Genomic DNA, 9,731 nt, shown 5'->3' with positions numbered 1-9,731 from the left:
TCAACTGTAAGTGCTGTTATTATGAAGTGGAAACATCTAGGAGCCACCGAGTGCTGGAGCGCGTAGCGCGTATAATCGTCTGTCCTCGGTTGCAACACTCACTTCTGCCTCTGTGAGCAACTTCAGCATAAAAACTGTTCGTCGGGAGCTTCGTGTAATGGGTTTCCATGGCCGAGCAGCCACACACAAGCCTAAGATTACCGTGCGCAATGCCAAGCATCGGCTGGACTTGTGTAAACCTCGCCACCATTGGAAACGCGTTCTCTGGAGTGAAAAATCACACTTCACCATATGGAAGTCCGACGGACGAATCTGGGTTTGGCGGATGCCAGGAGAACACTCCCTACCCGAATGCATAGTGCCAACTGTAAAGTTCGGTGGAGGAGGAATATTGGTCTGGGGGCTGTTTTTCATGGTTAGGGCTAGGCCCCATAGATCCAGTGAAGGGAAATCTTAACGCTACAGCATACAATGACATGTTAGACGATTTTGTTCTTCAACTTTGTGGCAACAGTTTGGGGAAGGCCCTTTCCTGTTTCAGCATGACAATGCCCCCGTGCACAAAGCAAGGTCCATACAGAAATGCTTTGTTGAAATTGGTGCGAAAGAACTTGACTGGTCTGCACAGAGCCCTGACCTCAACCCCATCGAACACCTTTGGGATGAATTGGAACGCCGACTGTGAGCCAGGCCTGATTGCCCAACATCAGTGCCCAACCTCACTAATGCTCTTGTGACTTAATGGAAGCAAGTCTCTGCAGCAATGTTCCAACATCTAGTGGAAAGCCTTCCAGAAGAGTGGAGGCTGTTATAGCAGCAAAGGGGGACCAACTCCATATTAATGCCCGTGATTTTGGAATGAGAGGTTCGACGAGCAGTTGTCCACATACTTTTGGTCATGTAGTGTATTTAGTATAGTTTTATCTAAAAAGGATAACTTTTTTTTATGTTAAAGGTTTTTTTATTTTATGAAATTCACTGAGGAGGACGGTCCTCGCCTTCCTCCTCTGAGGAGCTTCCACTGATATTGAAATAAATATTAAGAAAAAGAGGCTGATACTCATAATGTTCCTCTCAGAGGAGGCTGGTGGGATGAGCTATAGGAGGACGGCCTAATTGTAATGGCTGGAATGGAATAAGTGGAACGGGGTCGAACGTGGTTTCCATATGTTTGATACGGTTTCATGGATTCCATTCCAGCCATTACATTGAGCCCCTCAATCAATCAATCAATCAAATGTATTTATAAAGTCCTTTTTACATCAGCCGATGTCACAAAGTGCTGTACAGAAACCCAGCCTAAAACCCCAAACAGCAAGCAATGCAAATGTAGAAGCACGGTGGCTAGGAAAAACTCCCTAGAAAGGCAGGAACCTAGGAAGAAACCTGGAGAGGAACCAGGCTCTGAGGGGTGGCCAGTCTTCTGGCTGTGCCGGGTGGAGATTATAACAGAACATGGCCAAGATGTTCAAACGTTCATAGATGACCTGCAGGGTCAGAGGAGTAAATATCAGTTGGCTTTTCATAGCTGATCATTCAGAGTTTGAGACAGCAGGTACGGTAGAGAGAGGGTCCAAAACAGCAGGTCTGGCACAAGGTAGCACGTCCAGTGAACAGGTCAGGGTTCACTGGACCAGTTGAAACTGGAGCAGCAGCATGACCAGGTGGACTGGGGACAGCAAGGAGTCATCAGGCCAGGTAGTCCTGAGGCATGGTCCTAGGGCTCAGGTCCTCCGAAGGAAAGAGAGAGAAAAAGAGAAAGGGAAAGAGAGAAAGCGTGAGCGAGAGAAAGAGAGAAAAAGAGAATTAGAGGGAGCAATACTTAAATTCACACAGGACACCGGATGAGACATGAGAAATACTGCAGATATAACAGACTGACCCTAGCCGCCCGACACAAACTATTGCAGCATAAATACTGGAGGCTGAGACAGGAGGGCTCGGGACACATTGTGGCCCTGTCCTACGATACCCCCGGACAGGGCCAAACAGGCAGGATATAACCCCACCCACTTTGCCAAAGCACAGCCCACACACCACTAGAGGGATATCTTCAACCACCAACTTACTACCCTGAGACAAGGCCAAGTACAGCCCACAAAGATCTCCCCCAAGGCACGAACCCGAGGGGGGCGCCAACCCAGACAGGAAGATCACGTCAGTGACTCAACCCACTCAAGTGAAGCACCCCTCCTAGAGACGGCATGGAAGAGCACCAGTAAGCCAGTGACTCAGACCCTGTAATAGGGATAGAATCCCAGTGGAGAGAGGGGAACTGGCCAGGCAGAGACAGCAATGGCGGTTCGTCGCTCCAGTGCCTTTCCGTTCACCTTCACACCCCTGGGCCAGACTACACTCAATCATAGGACCTACTGAAGAGACGAGTCTTCAATAAAGACTTAAAAGGTCGTGACCGACTCTGCGTCTCTCACATGGATAGGCAGACCATTCCATAAAAATGGAGCTCTATATGAGAAAGCCCTACCTCCAGCTGTTTGCTTAGAAATTCTCAGGACAGTAAGGAGGCCTGTGTCTTGTGACTGTAGCGTACGTGTAGGTATGTACGGCAGGACCAAATCGGAAAAATGGTTAGGAGCAAGCCCATGTAATGCTTTGTAGATTAGCAGTAAAACCTTGAAATCCCGTCCTCCTATAGCGCCTCCCACCAGCCCCCACTGGTCCCTGTTCATGGAAATCTTAAGTAAAAAGCGAAAGATTTATGCCATATGAAGAGAAACCAGATTGTTGGCACTGGCAGCACCAGGAGTTCCAGTAGAGGTTAATATGTTCTGCTGCCTAATCAGAGAAGGGCTATGCGGGTAAACCTCACTACAACCACCCACCGGGCCCGGCCACAGTCCACAGTCACACTATAGCCGGTACAAGAATCCCACAGTCTAGAAGGTTTGCATCAAAAGTTTAAATACAATTTAATATTTTGTTGTTAGCTACATTTCCAACTTGACAATGACTTTTTTATTACATCAAGATCAGTTTGCTTTGAAATTACCAATGCCTTCATGCAGCTGCTTGCCTCCAACACCAGCTACAATGTATAAATAGTGATGGGTCGTTTGCAAATGAACGGCTATTTTTGAGCGAATCTTTTATTTAACATCAGGAACCGAATCACATCATGAGAAAGTGCCATTTATTTGGCTCCCAAATTTGCACACGGCTAACTACGGCTTTATGGGCACAAAACGTTTTTCTGCAGATAAGTCACAAAATAATTATCTGAAGAGGGTGAATCCTCACTTTAGTAACCAGTGGTGACCTGTCATTCAGGGCAGGTGGGGCTGTTTGATACAGCCTGTGATCGAACCAGGGTCTGTAGTGACACCTCCAACGCTGAGATGCAGTGCCTTAGACCGCTGTGCCACTCAGGAGTTTGCAAACAATGTAAAAAATATACAGTTGAAGTCGGAAGTTTACATACACTTAGGTTGGAGTCATTAAAACTCATTTTTCAACCACTCCACAAATTTCTTGTGAACAAACTATAGTTTTGGCAAGTCGGTTAGGACATATACTTTGTGCATGACACAAGTCATTTTTCCAACACTTGTTTACAGACAGATTATTTGACTTATAATTCGCTGTATCACAATCCCAGTGGGTCAGAAGTTTACATACACTAAATTGACTGTGCCTTTAAACAGCTTGGAAAATTCCAGAAAATGATGTCATGGTTTTAGAAGCTTCTGATAGGCTAATTGACATCATTTGAGTCAATTGGAGGTGTACCTGTGGATATATTTCAAGGCCTACCTTCAAACTCAGTGCCTCTTTGCTTGACATCATGGGAAAATCAAAAGAAATCAGCCAAGACCTCAGAAAAAAAATTGTAGACCTCCACAAGTCTGGTTTATCCTTGTAAGAAATTTCCAAATGCCTGAAGGTACCACGTTCATCTGTACAAACAATAGTACGCAAGTATAAACACCATGGATCTACGCAGCCATCATAATTGTTGGGAAAAAAATCACCTGGCCCTGATGAACTAGACCCCCGCCTCCTACACCTAGCCACAGACATCATTGCTCCCCCCTTAACATGTATTTTTAACCTTACGCTTGATATAAAGGAAATCCTCAAGTTATGGAAATCTGCTTTTGCACTACCTCTCCTGAAAGGTGGAGATCCCTCGCTATTTGACAACTAGCGACCCATATCAAAATTGTCTGTGCTGTCAAAGGTACTGGAGTCCTTAGTTAGTAGGCAGCTAAAGACCTACTTCCAAGAAAACAACATCTTAAATGGAATGCAATCAGGTTTTAGGTCTGGCCACAGCACTGTTTCAGCAACATTGAAGGTTTTAAATGACATCCAGTGTGCTCTTGATAAGAAGTTACATTGTGTGTCTGTTTTTATTGATTTGTCAAAGGCTTTTGACACTGTGGACCATGCTGTGTTAGTACAAAGGTTAAAATGTTGTGGAATTACTGGTCATGCTCTAGATTGGTTTATAAATTACCTATCAAATCGTACATCATGTGTAATGGCGGATGGTTGTAAATCTGAGTCCATAGAGGTGTGCTCAGGTGTTCCGCAAGGTTCTATTTTGGGCCCACTGTTGTTCATTTTGTATATCAACAACATTGGGGATCTTATTGAAACATCGGATGTTCATTTTTATGCAGATGATACTGTTCTTTATTCAAGTGGTGGTAGTTTATCTTTAGCTTTTGAAAATGCCCAAAGAGCATTTAACATCATACAACAGACTCTGTATGATTTAAAGCTGATTCTAAATCTGGGTAAAACAAAATGCATGGTATTTTCAAATGCCAGGCATGTTACAAATCATGTCATTGCTACATTGGCTGGACATACTATAGAGAAAGTTAAAGTGTACAAATATTTGGGTGTGTGGGTTGATGATAAGCTGAGCTTCACTGTGCATGTAGAGAACTTGATAAGGAAGCTCAAGCTGCAAATAGGATTGTATTACCGGCATAAGGCTTGTTTTTCTTTTGAGGCCAGGAAGGAGCTGGTACAATGTACATTACTGTCTGTTTTAGATTTTATTGATGTTATATATATGCAGGCCTCAGCCACTACTACCCTGAGAGCACTTGATTCAGTGTATCATGCAGACCTCAGGTTCATTACAAATCAGAAACGTCAAACACATCATTGTGATCTCTACAGCGCTGTTGGCTGGTTGTCATTGACCTTGCATAGGCTTAAACACTGGTATACACTGATTTATAAGACCATATTGGGTAAAATTACATTTTATCTCTGTTCTTTTTTAGTCAGGTCAGTAAATAAATATCAATTACGGTCCCATCCTGATTTGCTTCTAACAGTACCAACATTAGAACAGGTCATGGTAGAAATAGTTTTAGTTACTTAGCACCGTGGTCCTGGAATTCTCTCCTGAACATTTTAAAATGTGAGTTTAAACACTTGATCGGTGTATATATCATAGAAGAGTGTAATTGTTTTTAGTCAAGATGTTTGTGTTTTTAATGTAATATGTAATTGTTGTACTGTATGTGTGTTTATAGTTTTGTTTAATGTTGTGTTAGTGTAAGTTGTTTTGTCTGAAACGTTGTTCCCACTGCTGCTATTGAACCAGGTCTCTCTTGGAAAAGAGATATTATCTCAATGAGAAAAAACCTGTATAAATAAAGGTAAATTAAAAATGTAATAAAATACCGCTCAGGAAGGAAACACGTTCTGTCTCCTAGAGATGAACGTACTTTGATACGAAAAGTGCAAGTCAATCCCAGAACAACAGCAAAGGACCTTGTGAAGATGCCGGAGGAAACAGGTACAAAAGTATCTATATCCACAGTAAAACGAGCCCTATATCGACATAACCTGAAAGGCTGCTCAGCAAGGAAGAAGCAAATGCTCCAAAACCACCAAAAAAAAGCCAGACTACGGTTTGCAACTGCACACGGGGACAAAGATCGTACATTTTGGAGAAACGTCCACTGGCCTGATGAAACATAAATAGAACTGTTTGGCCATAATGGCCATCATTATGTTTGGAGGAAAAAGGAGGATGCTTGCCAGCTGAAGAACACCATCCCAACCGTGAAGAACGGGGGTGGCAGCATCATGTTGTGGGGGTGCTTAGCTGCAGGAGGGACTGGTGCACTTCACAAAATAGATGGCATCATGAGGAAAGGAAAATTATGTGGATATATTGAAGCAACATCTCAAGACATCAGTCAGGAAGTTAAAGCTTGGTCGCAAATGGGTCTTCCAAATGGACAATGACCCCAAGCATGCTTCCAAAGTTGAGGCAAAATGGCTTAAGGACAACAAAGTCAAAGTATTGGAGTGGCCATCACAAAGCCCTGACCTCAATCCTATAGAAAATCTGTGGGCAGAACTGAAAAAGTGTGTGTGAGCAAGGAGGACTACAAACCTGACTCAGTTACACCAGCACAGTCAGGAGGAATGGGCCAAAATTCATCCAATTTATTGTGGGAAGCTTGTGGAAGCATACCCGAAACGTTTGACCCAAGTTAAACAATTTAAAGGCAATGCTACCAAATACTAATTGAGTCTATGTAAACTTCTGACCCACTGGGAATGTGATGAAAGAAATAAAAGCTTAAATAAATCATTCTCTCTACTATTATTCTGACATTTCACATTCTTAAAATAAAATGGTGATCCTAACTGACCTAAGACAGAGAATTTTTACTAGGATTAAATGTCATGAACTGTGAAAAACTGAGTTTAAATGTATTTGGCTAAGATGTATGTAAACTTCCAACTTCAACTGTATATATCATTGAGGTGATTAAGCTACATACTGTAACGAACATGGTCTCTTTATTGTTTTCTTGAGTAAGGCAGCTCCAAAATACAGGCGTTTCAGCCTAGCTCAGTGCTTTCTGTGGTGGTAAGGCAAGCCAGCAGCAAATACGGAGCGTTGCGCCGTAATTGGCTCAGTGTTCTGTTACTCATGGGGACACTACGTCACCGCCAAGTCTAAGGGTAGAGCTAGAAAATTCTAGCCCCTTGGGTGCTGCCATAGAGTTATATTAGAAGTGCCCATCCAAAAATATCAGATCACGTTATATCTACAGTAGCTTTGATTGGACTGATCATGTCAACATAATACTTTCAAAATCTTAGCTAGCAGTCATCATGAATCAAGTCAACAATTTACTGGCAAATCATTTTTAATCATTGTCATATGAAGAGAAATTATAGTTAAAACATATCGGTGCTTATCGGCCATAGGACATAAACATTACACGACAAGTTGGAAATTGCAAATTCAACAATGAGTGGCTTGGAATGAATCAGTGACAGTGGCTAACTGCAAGCATTGCAAAGCAATCACTAGTGTGCTATTCAGTGGAGTGGCTGTGGGGTCCCAAATCTGGGATTAAGGGTCTCTTTTCCAAGTTTAAAATGATAAACATTCAACATTGGCCATGCTGTCAATGAAGCATGATTTGTGCCACGCTCAAAACTGTTAACTCCTAACTGCAAAAACTCAACTTCAGTTAGTTCAAGACAACTGTGAAGTCGGAAATAAATGAGCTCTGACTGGGAAAATACGTTTTGAACGGTCATCCAACTCGGAATTGTAAATCAGGCCTATTTCTAGAGCTATGACCTGAAGATCAATGACGTCATCATGATTCAACCTTGTTTTTTCAGAGTTCCCAGTTGTTTTGAAAGCACCATAAATCCAGAGAAGGCCAGACTTTGATGACAAAATTTGCCCGCGAAGGAACACCGCTCCACCTTCTTGTTGAAGTGAGCACAGCACAGCAAGGTGAGTCCAAAAATGTATTGCATAAATGATGTAATATGCCAGGGAGATATGTATACTGTAGCTAAGAAAATCCTAATAAGTGTATGTTGTGTAGTAAAATGTTAGTAGTCCATGTGCCTCACCCTAATAATTTGGTCTATTTACCCCCCTTTAATTTATCATACGGTTCTGACTTGGTGTACAGGGAGAATGGCCCATGTTCTGAATTCTGTCGCTGTACATTTCAAAAGTGCTTAATAAATAGTTATATTGACTACGTCTGTCCTAGCTCGCTCATTCATTGCTCTATAACGGTGACAGAAGGTGACCACAAACTGCCAGGGCCTACATTAAGCTGTCCCAACAGCAGAGTCCCAACAGCAGTCCAAGCACCTTACCACTGCTACACCTGGCTATCAGCGGAGCCTTGTCTGGCAGCGAAACAGTTAATTCAGCCTCATTTACTGCCTTTAAAAAAAACATAGCAGATATGGGTGAATTGCAAATGTGGTTTCTACTGACAATTGAGATGTAAGGGGATAAGGGGACGACAAGCAGATGAGAGGCAATCTGTAATTTCGATTATCAGCTATGTTTTTTTTAAAGGCAGTAAATGAGGCTGAATTAACTGTTTCGCTGCCAGACAAGGCTCCGCTGATAGCCAGGTGTAGCAGTGGTAAGGTGCTTGGACTGCTGTTGGGACAGCTTAATGTAAGCCCTGGCAGTTTGTGGTCACCTTCTGTCACCGTTATAGAGCAATTAATGTATTTTTTAGTGTCGTGTCGTGTCTTTGCTGGCATGCCTCAAACATTTTGGGGGGAATTTGACCCACCAACATTTACATGCTAAAATCTTCCCTGTAACATACTAAACATACTTAGGAAATATCTATGAGCAACAATGACAGAACGGGTCCGTGCATAAAAACAATGACAGAAAGGGACCGGCATAAAAACAATTGTTGACACTCATAATGTTCCTCTCCACGGAAATCCAAATTCATTCCAGTTTAAAACCTTCAACAAGTAAAAAATTCAATCCATCGTTAATTTTAAAATTCCAAATAATAATCAAATCAAACAGTATGTAATCAATTCAAATTAGGCAAACCCAATGGTCATCCAGCCCCCCCCCCCCCCAAAAAAGCAATCAATCGATCAAAAAATAATCAGATAAATCTGTCAGTCAACAAAATGTCTGTGACTTTGTGTTGGGGGATGGGTGGGGTCTGGACTAGTGCTGACACGAGTGCTGAAAGGAATTGGCAGTTGTGGTTGGTCTGTGCTGTATCCAGAGTAAAAAAACAAGAACTGGGAACTAGGGCTGCTGCAGGTGCTGGGTCGGGATCTGGGAGGAAGGACAACTGGAGGAGCAAGCAAACACACATGCGAGCCCTAGACCCAGAGGTCTAGCCTAAAATTAAGACCCAAAAAATGATTTTGGTTGTCATTCATGATACAGACAATTTCCTTTTGTGGCTATGGTAACTAGTAAAAAACGATATACAGAGGACAGCAGCAAGACAGCGTTCCTCAATGCAGTGGTATTACCACAGAGTTTCTAAACCATCGTTGGTATTACTGTTACAGAACAATATACATGGTTGATATAGGCCGTCATTGTAAAATAAGAATTTGTTCGTAACTCACTTGCCTAGCTAAATAAAGATTAAATAAATAAAACAATAATAATAAAAACAAATAAAACGCTGTGCCAATCAAGACAGTGGCAGCACACAGACGCTCATAGTGGGTTTAGCAATAAATGTAGCAAGACATAACTTTCAACAACTATATGTCTCTAGCGCTCTGGCTACTTAATCAAGTGTTCCAAATCACATATTTCTTTAGGTAGATAAACTCTGAATGAAACTGCACGTTGAACACATCTCCAATACAAAGTATTGCATGTAGTGTCCAAAGCCTGTAATTACATGCATGACGGACTTCCTAAAAGGCTAGTGCACCACGATTATATTTAAACAAGTGTAGGA

This window comes from Salvelinus fontinalis, chromosome 30 (genome assembly GCF_029448725.1).
Source record: "Salvelinus fontinalis isolate EN_2023a chromosome 30, ASM2944872v1, whole genome shotgun sequence".
Lineage (NCBI taxonomy): Eukaryota > Metazoa > Chordata > Actinopteri > Salmoniformes > Salmonidae > Salvelinus > Salvelinus fontinalis.
Note: the sequence above shows the minus strand (reverse complement) of the source record.